The 16,245-nt window shown below is 32.0% G+C and overlaps 1 protein-coding gene across 3 annotated transcripts in view; it reads right to left on the reverse strand.

The window, feature by feature from the left end:
- The window catches only part of AKT3 (AKT serine/threonine kinase 3), a 339,823-nt gene that overhangs the window by 87,618 nt on the left and 235,960 nt on the right, over window positions 1-16,245 (reverse strand). The gene's annotated exons all lie outside the window — the stretch shown is intronic.

A 16,245-nucleotide genomic window follows, 5' to 3' on the forward strand; every position in this document is an offset into this window, starting at 1 on the left:
TGCTCCCTGCACCCAAGCACCCCGCTCTCCATGTAGGCCAGCCTCTTTAGTTAAGAAACCCCAACTCATCTCTCAGTTCAACAAGGTAGATGAGGTAGGAATAGGTTTCCAGCACTGTGAATTGACTATTGACGTCTGTTGTACCCTTTCAATGTCTTAAGAAATCTTTCAGGAACAGTAAAGTATTGTTGACAGTGCTGAGTACACTGCCATGTATCATGGCAGGTACTCAATATATGTCTGTGATGAAAGAAATGAACTAATCAGTATATGATTCCTTAACTTTAAGATCAGAAATTAAGTAACCTTCACATGAACTGACCCTGAGTCCTTCTATAAACTGTAAGAATTACAGTTAACTAAGATTTCTTCCTTACACACCAAATCACAACTTAGGTAACATAAAAAAGGTTCCTTACAGATTCCTTCTTCCTTTTTCCCACTATACCTTCACTTAAGAGTCTATCGTTGTTTTAAGATAAACTTCATGCCTAACCCCTTGTCATAATAAAGAGAAGGGGGTAATATCATGTAACTATTTCCAAAACAAGGGTGGCTCAACATCAGTTATAGCAAAATTAAAATATATGACAGATAGTCTCTAGGTGTTAGTACTCTCTATTATATTGTCCTGTTTTATCAAATCTAAAATGCTATTGGCTGCAACAGCATCATCCTTTTTTATTAACACCAAGAAAGAAAAAAAAATGTTGCCAAATGAAATTATGACACATCAAAAAGGCATTCTGACTGCAGAAATGTTAAACATGTCTTACAAATGATCACATACAGTATCCAAAAGTCAAACCATATATATATACAATTATTCAGAGATACTTCCCAAAATTCATTCATTTTACATTGTCATATATATATTATTAATGCATTACCATTCAAACAAGTACAGTAAATAGAAAGAAGCATGATGGATCATCAGTAAAACCATTCTGAAAAATTTCTGGGACAAAGTAATTTCTGCCATGTTTTACACAAAATATCACTAACTTTGATGAAAGGATCCCTGTGACTTCTATGTAGATTTGTGGTAGTCTTCCAATGGGATGAAAATTTGAAAACTGGTAAGATTTCTACATTTTCAAAAATAATGTCAGGCCTACCTCATCTGCTATACAAAAAATATAGATCTTCCCTAAATCAATATAATATATGCAGGCTTCTAGATTTTATTTAGATCATATATCTTCAATTTGTCTTCCAGCCAATTTCTGTGAAAATATCAGCTAAAAAAAAAAAGATATTTAAGGAGAAGAATTCTATTTATTTCTCAATCTGCTGGCCTCTGATGTCTACCCTTGTTATTTAACGGAACTTATTCTTGTTATGATAACCAAGAACCTCTTACTTGCCAAATCCAATGATCTATTTACAGTCTACACCCTTTCTTCCCATTCTGGAGCTTGGAGCACTGCCCATCACTCCATTCGTCTTGAAAACCTCCCTTGGCTTTGATAATACAACTCTCTCCTGATTTCCAACCCAACCCTCTAGATATTCTTTCTGTTTCTACCTTGGCTTTTAACCATCTTTCCATTTAGTTAGCATCAACTCTTTTATTAAAGTCACTGTGTTGGGCACTAGAAAGAGGAAAAGAGGCATACAATGATGATTAAGACATAATCCCTGACCATAATTTCCCAAGGAAGGAGATACATGAATAGATTAAAAAACAAGAGGGCTGTGATAAATTTTGTAATTCTGATATTAAAAATGCTTTGGGGGCACAGGGTGATTAATCTTTATTGGAATGATCTGAGTAGACTTCACAGATAAGGTACTACCTCACTTAGGTTTTTGAAGAGTAGGATTTTTCACAAGTGGAGGATATGAGGGAAGCCTACAAAAGACTGATATGCAAGTTTTAGCCATCTTTATGTTTCTAATATAATAGCCTAGTATATTAACTGCACACAGCAGACAATTAATAAATGTTTGTAGAAAGAATTTATTCTATAGAGAAAAAAGCAATGGCGAGGAAACACACAAGGAACACGTGTAGCTGAAGAATAATACACAGGGCAATGACAGAATTTCAGCAAAAAAAAAAGGTGAGGCCAGATTTTTTTAGGACCTTGACTGACATGATATAGGTTTGAGATTTATCCTATAAATACAGAATGTCAAAGGGTTGGGGTTTAAAAAATCAGCATAATTTTAAAAAGAACTCTGACAGCGATTAGAGAATCAATTAAAAAGATCTGAGACTACAGTCAGGTGAATGACACATAAAGTGCCACTGAGCACCTATGTACTCCAACTGTTGTGAGCAGCTGAAGACACAATGATAAGAAAACTTCTGCCTTAAGACTTTGAGAGATACCACAATGTTGAAAATCACGTACAGGATGCACACCAACTAAAAAGAAAGATCAATGATGTCAGTCAGCCAGAAACAAGTTATTTAATAAGATTTTAATAGATGATAAAGTTGATGACAAAATACATGGGAAAAAAAAACACTTAATAAATGGTGCCACAATATTTGCTTTACTTTGGAGAAAAATAAAATTCCATTTTCATCTGACATTGTAACAAAATAAATTTCAGATTAAATTTCAAACATAAAATATGAAACTTATTTTTCAAAAGCTAGAAAATAGGAATCAATAACTATTTGATCTCAGGATAATGAAGAATTTCCAACCAGAAAGGAATCACAGACAGAATTTGGATATATTGCAGTTTCAGTTCTGGATGACCACAATAAAGCAAATGTTACAATAAAGTGAGTCAAATGAATTTTTTCCTTTCCCAGTGCATATAAAAGTCATGTTTATGCTATTCTGTAATCTAATTAAGTATGCTACAGTATTATGTCTAAAAAAATACATATACTAAAAAATATTTTATTACTAAAAATGCCAACCATCATCTGAGCTTTCAGCAAGTTGTGACCCCTGATCACAGATCACCATCACGAACACAGTGATAATGAAAAAGTTTGAAATATTGTTGAGAATCACCAAAATACGACACAGACACATAAGGTGAGCAAATGCTATTAAAAAAATGGTGCCAACAGACTTGCTCAATACTGGGCTGCCATAAGCCTTCAATATGTAAAAAATGCAGTATCTGTGAAGCTCAAAAAGTGAAGCACAATAAAACAATGTATGCCTATAGAATAAATCATAAAAGGAGAAACTTGTAGAATTAACTATATTCAATAGCAAAAATATAAATAAAATTGGATATTTTATAACAAATGTGATACGGTTCATATCATTACTCTATAAAGAAATCATATGAAAAATAATAAGACTAGAACACAAAGAAAAACAGGGGAAAGGACACAATTAAAATAGCATACAAACAAAGCATATGACAACATGCCATCTCATCAAGATATATTGCATTGTCAGCGAAAGTAAGGTGAGACGACTATCATTAGGCACTAATGGCTGTTATATAAACAGAAACTTTTCACAGAACAGTTGGCAATAGGTATCATGATAATTTTTCAAGCATAGTAGTTAATCTTTTAGAAATCTCCTTTGAAAAAAAGGGAATTTAGAAGTCTTCTACACAAGGATATTCTCTGCAACAGTATAGGCAATGACATAAATGTGTAAACAGCCTTTTAACCACGATGAAAAACAAAATTAGATATTCATCTAATTCCATAACAAAATAAATTTCAGATGTAATTAATATGAAATATGAAACAAATTAAAGAACTAGATAGTAAGAATAAAAAATTCATGAGACTAAGGTTACCTACCCTCTTTCCCTAAAGAACTGGACAGAAACATATAAAACAAGAAATGAAAACTGTAGATATATAACAGAACTCTTTTTATATATCAGACAATAGCAGTGCATGACCATGATCTTTGTGTAAATAGAAGCAAATGAGATAAGCCCTAAAATCACCACCTTCTGTCTGAGGGCACTTTCTGGAATATTATGCAGCAAAAGAAATCTCAAGCATAACTCAGAGGTCTTACTGTTGGAGAGTTAATTATCTGATTATTAGATACTGAGGAAGGCAAGGTAGATGGCATTTGCAGGACAAAACACCAGTGAGAAAGAAGTTTACAAAACATGCACAGTTGAGTCTGCTGCTGAATACTGTAATGTTAAACTCTGAGAACAAGCAGAGAAGAATGAAGATCTGTATGCCAAATAATTTCCAGAGCTCACACAGTGCTTGGAGATATTCAATTTCTAACCAGTCAGAAAAGCATCATTACTGAACACCCAAGCATTCAGTAGATATTACGAAAAAAGAAGAAAAGCTAAACCTCTATTAACAATGTTAACAAATAAGACTATAGAATATCAACCATATTTACAAAAAAATGCATTCAAAACACGGTGTAACACTTTTTGAAGGAGATAACAAAATCCAGACACTCATATAAAATCCAGACTAGCTAGTATCCAATCAACAATTACTAGATATAAGATATATGCACCAAATAACCAAGAGAAAAATCAGTCATTAGACACAGACCTTAAAAAATCAGAGATGATGGAATTAATAGACAAGTGACTTTAAAACAGTACATGGACATAAGAAGAGATCAGAAGAAATAGATACAGAAATAAATCGGACTTCTAAAAATAAAGCACACAATATCTGAAATAGAAAAATCCTCTAAATGGGATTAATAACAGATTAGACAGTGCAGGGAAAAAGACCAATAACATGAAATCATGAAAAGTATATGAACTGCAACTGGAAAAGAAAAAAAAGAGAGAGACTCAGTACTTTTTGGATAACATCAAGGAGCCTAATATTTGTGTAACAGCAATTCCTGAGAGGAGGATGGAAATATTTACAAAATAATGCTTGAAATTCTCCAAACTTGGATAAAACCAATATATGCACAGAAGTATCTCAATGAACCCCAATAAAATGAAAATTATGCAAACATGCATAAACACTCAGAATATAACAAGTCAGAGCAAATTCAAATTTCTGAATAACCAGTGAAATGTAAAGAGAAAATCTTTTCAAAATTACAATGGGAAAAAAAACACTAGATAAAGGGGAAAAATTAGGAGAATAATTTCAGACTTCTCCTCAGAGACTATAATAATCAAGGAGGCAAAGGAATAATATATCCAAATTGCTAAAGAAAAAACAAAAAGGTACCCTAAAACTCTGGATCCAGTGGAAATATTGGTAAAATGTGAGGATAAGAGGCTTTTATTTTGATCATGATTGAGTGACGATATATTTATAATCCCTTCATCAACAACTGGAAAACCACATAAAATAAATAAAATGAGGATTTTCATAATTAAACATTAGGTTTCTGAGTATAGTGAATCCACAGAAAAGGAAACAAAGGGATAATTAAGATTGTCCAAGTTTGCCGCCTCAAGACACTATCCAGGATGTAACATAATGAAGGGAAGACCACAACAGAACCTGGTGGATCCTTGAGTTAAGGATGGAGCTGAGATTGAGGATATTAAAGTAGCTATAATTCATGAGGCAGGGAACACAGCGAGAAGAGACCCAGGGATCTGAAATGTAGTGCCCTCAAGTCTTAAGTGATTAACACATGTATGTGAGGAGATTCTGAGGCTGGGGAAAGAGTCACTGGAAAGGATCAGGGGGAAAAACCATAGCCGCACACAGAGCCCCAAATACTTTTTATCCTCACCAGGCAAAATAGAAAGACTTCCTAAGAAATGTGGCACCCAACAGAGTCCTTAAGCATACTGCCCCTGTAGTGCAGCAATATTACCATCAGAGCAAAGGCTAACCAGGCCAGTCTAAGCTTCATAGCAAGCCTGGAAAAGATCATACTGCTTTTAAGTAGGAAGAGTGTGTGTATGTGTGTGTGTGTGATTCCAAAAAACACAAATTCAAACAATGTAAAATTCACAATGTCAGCCATCCAAGAAAAATTTTTCAGGAATAAAAAAAACCAGGAAAATATAGCCCATAACTAGGAGAAAATGAATGAATAGAAAAAGATTCAGAAAAATAATAGATGACAGAAATAGAAGGATATCAGGATAAAATAGTTATTAAAATATAGTCTAAATGTTCAAAAGGTAGAGAAGGAAGCATAATAAGGAAATAAATGGGATATTTTTTAAAAGTCCGAAATTAAACATCAATTAATGAAGTCTGAAATGTCTCAGATGAAAAATACACTGTATTGAATTAACAGCATGTTAGACAGTGGAGGAAACAAATGTTAATAAACTTTAAGACACAGGAAAATATCTAAAATTAAAGACAAAAAAAATAGAAAAGAAAAAGGAACAGACCTGTGGGTTGACATCAAGCAGTTTAACATATGTGTAAGTGGACTCTCAGGATAGGAGAAGAGAAATGAGGGAGAACAGAAAAATATACTTAAACAATAATGTCTAAAAAGTATCTAAATTTCATGAAAACTATAAGCCTATAGATTTATGAAGGCTTAAAAAAAGAACTGAAGCAGAAGAAATGTGAAGAAAACCATCAGAGCAAAGGCTAACCAGGCCATGACAATGAAATCAAGGCACATCACTATCAAATAGCTGAAAGCAAGTGATAAGAGGAAAACTTAAAAGTAACTAGGGTGGAGGCATGGAGAGACACATTAAGCATAAAGAAAAAAGGTAAGAATGTAGTCACACTTCTGGTCAGAAACTGCAAAGGGAGGCATCTTTATAGTAATTAAACATAGAACTGGCAAACTAGAATTTTATACACAGCAAAGTATCTTTCTAAAAATGACTGCAAAATAAAGCCTTTTCCAGACAAGCAAAAGGTTAGAGAAATCATCACCAAAAACACTGCACTACAAATGTTCAAGGTAATACTTTAATTCAGGCTGAAGGAAAATGATACCAACTGGAAAACTGGATATACACAAAATAAAGAAGAGACTTCGAATGGTTAATTTTATGGGTAAATATAGATTGACTTTTCTTGTTTTTAATCTCTTTTATATTATAGCAATACAGACCTAATTCAAGAAATACAAAAAATCTGAAATAAACAATATAACCTTACACCTAAAGGACTCAGAAAAAGATTAACAAAGATCAAAGTTAGTACAAGGAAGGAAATAATAAAGATCAGAGCAGAAAAAATTTAACAGAAACTAAAAAACAACAAGAAGGATCAATGAAACTGAGAGCTGTTCTTTGAAAAGATAGACAATATTCATAAATCTCTGCCAGACTCATCAAGAAAAAAAGAAAGAGGGCTTAAACAAATAAAAACAGGGATGAAAACTTTAACTGGTACCACAGAAATATAAAGAACCATTAAGAGACTACTATGAACCATTATCTGCCAACAAATGGAGCAACCTAAAAGAAATAGATAAATTCCTAGAAACATACAATCTTCCAAGACTGAATTAAGAATAGGAAATCTTGAATAGACTCGTTATTAAGAATGAGGCTGAATCAGTAATCAAAAAACTCCCAACAAAAAAAAGTGCAGGGCCAGACAGCTTCATAGGTGAATTCTATCAAACATATAAAGAAAAATTAATATATATCATCAAACTTTTCCAAAACCTTAAAGAAAGAATGCTTTCTTTAATAATGAAAAAAATGGAAAAATAAATGGAAAGTTATATTGTGCTGATGAACTGGAAGAATACTATTAAATTTCCATACTACCCAAAGAAATCTACAGACTCAATGCAATCCCTATCAAAATACCAATGGCATTTTCACACAACTAGAACAGATTATCCTAAAATTTGTACGGAACCACAAAAGACCCCAAATAGTCAAGGCAATTTGGAGAAAGGAGAACAAATCTGACGGTATCACAATCCCTGATTTAAAACTACACTACAAAGCTACAGTAATCAAAACAGTGTGGTACTGGCACAAAAACAGACACATAGATCAATGGAACAGAATAGAGTCCAGAAATAAACTCACAATTTATCTATTCAATTGATCTTTGACAAAGGGGGCAAGAACATACAATGGGGGAAATACAGTATCTTCAATAAATGATGTTGGGAAAGCTTTACAGATGCATGCAAAAGAATGGAACTGGACCACTTTTATATATATCAAAACTAAACGAACTGGAAAAAAAATTTAAATGTAAGATCAGACACCATAAAACTCCTAGAAATAAGCTCTTGGACATCAGTCTGAGTAATATTTTTTGGCATCTTCTCAGGCAAGAGCAACAAAAACAAAAATAAACAAATGGGACTACATCAAACTAACAAGCTTTTGCAAAGCAAAGAAAAACATCAACAAAAGGGGAACCTACTGAAAGGGAGAAAATATTTGCAAATCATGCACCTGACAAGGGCTTAATAACCAAAATATATAAAGGATTCACACAACTCTATCAAAAACACAATCCACTTAAAAAGTTGACAGAGGATCTGAATAGGCATTTCTCCAATGAAGATACAGATGGTCAACAGACACATGAAAATATGCTCAACATAACTAATCATCAGGTAGATGCCTATCAAGACCACAATGAGATACCACCTCACATCTATCAGAATAGCTACTATTAAAAAGACAAGAAATAACAAGTGTTGGTGAGGATGTGGGTAAAAGGAAAACCTCATGTACTACTGGTGGAAATACAAAATGGTGCAGCTACTATGGAAAACAGTAGAAGGGTTCCTCAAAATATTAAAAATAGAAATACCATATGATCCATCAATTCCACTTCTCGTAATTATACTAAGAAAACAAAAATACTAATTAAAAAAGATATATGCACCCTTATTTACAACAGCCAAAATACAGAAGCAACCTAAGTGTCCATCAGTAGTAGATAAGTAGATAAAGGTGTGGCATACAAAAACAATAAATTACTCAGCCATATAAAAGAACCAAATCTTGCCATTTGTGACAATATGGTTGGCCTAGAGTATATTATGCTAAGTGAAATAAGTTAGATAGATAAAAATAAATGCCTTCTGATTTCACTCATATGTAACCTAAAAAACAAAAACAAAGCAGAAACAGACTCATAGATACAGAGAACAATCTGGTGGTTGCCAGGATGCATGAAATAAAGGAAGGGGATTAAAAGGTACAAACTTCCAATTATAAAATAAATTAAGAAATGAGGATACAATGTACAACATAGGAAGCATAGTTAACATGCAACAATTTTGTAGTGTATAGATGGTAGCTATATTTATGTTGGTGGTCACTTCCCAATGTATATAAATCTTCAACTTTAGTGTGGTACACCTGAAATTAATATAATATTGTATGTCAACTACACTTATATGAAAAATAAATTTTAAAAAAAGAAAACATAGGAGAAAATATTTGTGACAAAGAGTAGACAAACATTTCTTAGTAAATATAAAAAAAAGAAGATAAAAATTGGATAAATTGGACTTCAAAATTAAACACTTATGTTACTCAAAAAAATATCCAAGAAAATGAAAAGACAAGTTATACTAAGTGAGAAACTATTGTTTCTCAGAAGACATAAAAGAAAACCTCTTATAATTCAATAATAAGAAAACTAACTAATAAACAGGCATACTATTTGAACAGAGATGTTACAAAAATGTATGCAAATGGCCAGTCAATGTGTGAAAAGATACTTAATATCATTAATCAGCAGAGAAATGCAACTTAAAACCACAATATACTTCTATATAGTCGCTGGGATGACTAAAAATAAAAGACTGACCACACCTCATGTTAGTGAGGAACAGAACAAGAATTCTCCTAACAGTGATAACGGGAATGTAATGGAACACAACTACTCTGGAAAACAGGTTTGGAATTTCTTAAAAATGTAAACATTTGCTTACTATAAACTCAAAAATGATATTCCTCAGTATTTATCCAACAGAAGTGAAAACTTGGATGTGAACATGCCTGTCAGCTTTATTTATATTTGGCAATAACTGGAAACAATCCAGATGCACCCCAAGAACAGGGTAGATTAACAAACCTTGGTATAGCCATGCAATGGAGCATGGTTCAGCAGTAATAGGAGCAAACTACTGAGAGAGGTAATGAAATAATCTCCAAAATGTTAGTCTGTGGAAAACAGACACAAAAGAGTAAATGTTGTGTGATTTCATTTCTATATTGTAGAAAAGATAAGTCAAGTTTTTAGTGTCAGAAAGTAGATCAATTTTTGCCTAGGGCCAGTTGTGAGTGCAGGATGAGGTGACACTATGATACAGGGAAAAATGACTGCAAAAAGGTAAGGCAGAACTCTTAAAGGCAGTGGAAATGTTCTACATCTTTACTGTACATGCATTTATATGTTTATGCAAAGTCATTTACCTGCATGTGTACAATACATTATCACATATGTAGATCATACCCAAGCAAAATTGATTAAGTAATGGAAACAATCTAAAAGCTCAAAAATTTGGTAAGAATTTAATAAGTTATAGTGTATTTACATAATTAGTCACTAGCCTATTAGTATGTATCTTACTATAGTAACTTGGAAAATGTGTACAGTACAAAAATAGCAATTATTGCTAGGTGAGATTTACAGTGGCTTTATCTTCTGGTTCATACCTTGAAAATTTCTTGATTTTATTTGTTAATATTCACTCCCTAGAACAGTATGCTTTCCTTAAAGTGGAGAAAATCTGTCATGTTCATGTTATACAGTAAGTACATGGCACAATGACAGATTGTAGGAAGCAGTCAGTAAATTTTTTTTTCAATTTAATTGAAGTAACTGGCTTTTTTGATGTTCTGCAATGAACACGCACTATTGTTAAATTTATAATTTGAAAAAAAAATTATATAAATGTTTTAAATAAATGTCCTGTTGACCCTGTGCTGACTTATTAGGCTTGTGACAAATTAAATGCTGTTTTTCTTTTCTTGGCAGAGACACAGACAAAAAAGAGTCTATGAAATTACTCTATAGCTTTGAATCCTCAGCACCAAGGCTAGTATGTAATACAAACTATAATAAATAGGTATTGCAAAGAATAAAGTTAAATTCAAAAATACTCTGCAGAGAAGGGTTTTGAAGATAGAGTAGTTTTATTAGAAGCATAAAAAAATCATAGAGTAACTGAGTAACTTTGTTTTTCTTCAAGAAGAGTAAGTTATATGCTGCTCATGCAAGGAGAATATCTTTAGAAATTAAGTACCTTTAGGCAAAGACTACATATTATTTTGTGTTGTGCTTACTCATGTTATAGGAACACAGTAATGTAAATTATGTTAATATAGATTACATTAACATACTAAACATAAAAATCTGTATTACATCATAAACCCATAATGCTTATTTTGAAAATAAATGGCTGCATTTTAAAAAATAGTTATATTCTTTTTAAAAAATTATACAATTGGCATATAATATCTTGTTAGTTTCAGGTATACATCATAGTGATTCAGTATTTTTTGTACATGATGAAATGATCCCCAAAGTAACTTTAGTTATTGCCATCATACAAAGTTACTACAATATTATTAACTATATTCCCTATGCTGTACATTACATCTCTATAACTTATTTATTTTAAAACTGGAACTCTGTATCTGTTACCTATTTTGTCTACCCCCGCAAAGTCTCCCTACCCTGGTAACGAATGGTTTGTTTCCAATATCTATGAGTCTGTTTCGTTTGCTCATTTGTTTAGTTTTTTAGATTCCACATATGAGCAAAATCACACAGTATTTGTTTTTCTTTGTCTGACTTAGTTGCTGCTAGGTCCAGTCATGTTTTCACGAATGTCAATAAGTCATTCCTTGTTATGGCTGAGTAATATTCCACTGAATATATGTACCACATCTCCTTTATCCATTCATGCATCAATGGACACTTAGGTTGCTTCCATATCTTGGCTATCATAAATAATGTTGCAATGAACATATGGGTACTTACATTGTTTTGAATTAGTATTTTCATTTTCTTGGGATAAACACTCAGAACTGAAATTTTTTTGATCACTGGCATTTCTATTTTTGACTATTTGAGGAACTTCCATGTTTTCCACAGTGGTTGTACCTGTTTATTCCCACAAGGGTTCCCTTTTCTCTTTGCCAACTCCTGTTATTTTTGTCTTCTGATAATAGCCAATTTGACAGGTGTGAAATGGTATCTCATTGTGACTTTGATTTGCACTTTCCTGATGATTAGTGATTCTGAGCACCTTTTCATAGGCCTGTTGGCCACATCTGTATGTCTCCTTTGGAGAAATGTCTATTTAAGTCCTCTGCCTATTTTTTAATTGGGTTCTTTGTTTCTTTGATACTAATTTGTGTAAGCTCTTTATATATTTTGGATATTAACCATCAGACGTATGATTTGCAAATATTGTTCCCCTTTCAGTAGGTTGCTTTTTTGTTTTGTTGATTGTGTCCTTTGCTGTGCAAACGCTTTTTAGTTTTTCATGCAACAAACTTTCCCCAAAAAAATAAGAATCTGGACTTAAAAAATATCCTGAAAATTATCACTACAATCCAAGATTTTAAACCTAATCATCTTTTTCTTCTTGCAAATAGTGTCTATATAATTTTTAGTCCTTCCTTTGTAATGGTAAAAGATTGGTTAACTAGAGAATAACAATACATGATCAATATACATCTCATTAATTTCAGTGATTACTTTAATTATTGTAATATTGACCTTGGAATCTGATTATCCTAAAGATAACTAATTAATTATACAAAAAGACATGGCAGTTTGTGCAATAATGCTGATGAACACATCCCTTGAATTCACCAAAAGAGTCAAGATGAAAAGAATGGCTCTAACTCACGTACAGGGAAATTAATCAACAATATTGTCTTAGTCCTTTTGGGCTGCTATAACAAAATACCATAGACTGAGTGGCTTATAAACAACAGAAATTTATTATTGTCTAAGTCCATACACAAAAGTAATCTTGAAATGGATCACAGACCTGAATGTAGTCATGAAACCATAAAACTCTTAGAAAAAAAGCATAGGGAAAAAATCTCTTGAATATAAACATGAACAATTTTTTCCTAGACATCTCCTTGGGAAAGGGAAACAAAATGAAAAATGAACAAGTGGGACTACATCAAAATAAAAAGCTTCTGTAAAGCAAAGGATAGCATCCAGCAGAAAAAAAAAGGCATCCTACAGTATGGAAGACCGTATTCGTGAATGACTCATCTGATAAAGGATTAACATCCAAAATATATAAAGAACTCATATGTCTCAACACCCAAAAAACAAATAACCTGATTAAAATATGGACAGAGGACCTGAACAGACACTTCTCCAAAGAAGAAAGAGAAATGGCCAACAATCACATGAAAAGATGCTCCACATCACTAATCATCAGGGAAATGCAAATAAAAACTATGAGATATTACCTCACAGCAGTCAGAATGGCCACTATCCACAAGACAAGAAATAACAAGTGCTGGACAAAAAGGAACCATCCTACTCTGTTGGTGGGAATGTAAATTGTTGTAGCTGCTGTGGAAAGCAGTATGGAGGTTCCTCAAAAAACTAAAAACAGAAATACCACACAACCCAGTCATTCCACATCTAGCAATTTACCCAAAGAAAACAAAATCTCTGATTCGTAAAGATATGTGCATCCTTATGTTTACTGCTGCATTATTTACAATACCTAAGATACGGAAGCAACCAAAATGTCCATCAATAGATAAATGGATAAAGATGATGTGGTACATATACACAATGGAATATTATTTAGCCATAAAAAAGAAAGAAATCCAGCCATTTGCAATGTGCATGGTCCTAAAGGGTATTATGCTAAGTGAAATAAGCCAGGCAGAAAAAGACAAATATCATATGATTGCACTTAAGTGTGGAATCTAAAAACAAAACAGAACAAAATGAATAAAACAGCAACAGACTCGTAAACACTGAGAAGTGACTGGTAGTTACGATGGGGGAGGGCTTGGGATGGGTGGGTGTAATAGGTGATAGGGATAAAGAGGCACAAAATCTCAATCATAATATAAATTAGCTATAGGGATGAGCATACAGCACAGAGAATATAGTCAATAGTTCTGTAACATGTTCCTATGTTGAAAGCTATGACACTAGTTGGGTCAGCATTTAATGTATATAAATGTCAACTCACTATGCTATATACTTGAAACCAACATATGTTAACCATATTTCAATAAAAAATGTCACCTAATGAAAATACTTAATAATGTGGTAAGTATAAAAATTGTTCTTTTAAAAAATAATTTTTAAATTCCCAAATTATTTGTATAATTAAAATAATTTATATTAAATATTATATTAAAACAGTATTAACAAGATTAAAGAAGGGATTTTTCAGTTTTACCACATTAAATATTAATAGATTCTTCATTTGGAGAATAAAATAAACCATTAGAAGAGTAAAAATTCTCAAGGAATTATTTTTAAGTATTTAAATCTATTAGAATACATATGAAAGAGCTGGACTATTTATAAAATATATCCAACACCAATACAATAAAAATAATAAATACTGCCATATTGAGCATTAAGGGTATCATATTCTAAAAATCATAAAAGCTACATAATGCTATCTCCATATTACAGATGATTAAATATAGTAAATGTTAAGTTATTACTACTATTACTACTACAATAGGTACTATTTTTGAGTACTGATTCTTATTTGGCATGGTGCTAACTTACCTGTATAATTGCCAAAACAACTTTATAAAATAGGCACAATTATTTTCTCCATCATAAGATGCAAAAACAGATTTCAGAGATGTTTTTAAACTTAGCATCACATAGCTATTCAATGATAGAGTTGGAATTCAAACTTAGGTCATTTATCTCTAAAGCATATCATCCTATTTATTATACTAAGTACAATTCTTTTTAATTTAGTATGTTAAATATATAAATTATTCCATTAAGTAGAAATTTCATTCATAAGTTCCCTTTGTAATTGTATAATATGAACTGCATAAGAGAAAGAACTTTGTGCAGGGTACAGCTGCCTTCTTGAGGTCTAGAACTAGATAGGAATTCACCTAATGTTTGTTTAAAAAAATCAATGCATCTGTAACTATGTGCTACAGTCTCATTCTTAAAGAGTTTCTCTTATCATAGCCTTTGCACAGGAAGTTCCTTCCCCAGTACCCTCTTCCCCATACTTTTTGCTATCAAATATGTAAATGCTACTTCCTCAAAGAAAGAACTCAGTTTAGAGCAGGTTCTCCATTATTCTCTCATGTCATAGTACTCATTTAATTGCTATTACAAGAATACATTTACTAGGCTTATTTTATAATAGGACTGTTCTATTCACTCTCTGACTGGAATACAGTAAGTATTCAGTAAAGATTTCTGAATGAATAAATAAACCTTATTTGGAGAACATACACCTTGAAATAGTCCATTGGTCAAAGAAAACATGGCAAGGGAAATTAGGAAATTTGGGGAAAGTATTAACAGATACAAAATAACATGTAAAAACATATATCATTAAAAATGTTACAAATATTTACATATATAAGTATTGGTGCCTACAGGAAAGTTTATAATATTAAATGCTTATAGTAGAAAAGATAAAAGATTTAAGTAAATGCTTTAAGTTTCCACATTAAGAAACAAAGAAAAGAAAAGCAAATTAATCCCAAAGCAACCAATATGAATGCATTAATAGAGATATAAGAAAAATAATGAAATAGATAACTCAAAATTGATAGAAGAAAAATTAATAAAACCTACAGCTGCAATTATGAATAAAAATTATTAGCCTTTAGGAAGACTGAAAACACAAACTGCAGTATTAGGGGGAAAAAGAGAACTTAATTACTCATAGATATTAATACAACAATAAGGGAATGATAGTAGCAATTTAAGCAAATATATTTAAAAACTTAGATGAAATTCTGGGAAATACACAACTACCAAAGCTTATTCATCAAGAAGAAACAGATAAAAAATATGACTACATATACACACACACACACACATATACATATTTTAAAAATTTCAATTCATTGTTAAAAATCTACAAAGAAAACTCTTGGTCCCAAAATACCAGTGATGCAATCTATCAGAAAACAGAAGATGAAGCAATGCTTCTCAATTCATTTTAAGAAGTTAGCATTACCCTGAATCCAAACCCAGAAACATTACTTGGGGTAGGGAAGAGGAGGCACCTATATAATATATCTAATGAATGAAGATTTAAAACACTTAACAAAATTTTAGCAAACTGGATCAGGCAACATAATCAAAAGGATAATACATCATAACCAAGTTGGGTTTATCTAAGACATGCAATGTTCACTTAACATTAAAAAAAATCCAACAATGAAATGTGAGATATCAATGGAATAAGGAAGGAAAACTGTATG

Source organism: Manis pentadactyla, chromosome 9 (genome assembly GCF_030020395.1).
Source record: "Manis pentadactyla isolate mManPen7 chromosome 9, mManPen7.hap1, whole genome shotgun sequence".
Classification (NCBI taxonomy): Eukaryota; Metazoa; Chordata; class Mammalia; order Pholidota; family Manidae; genus Manis; species Manis pentadactyla.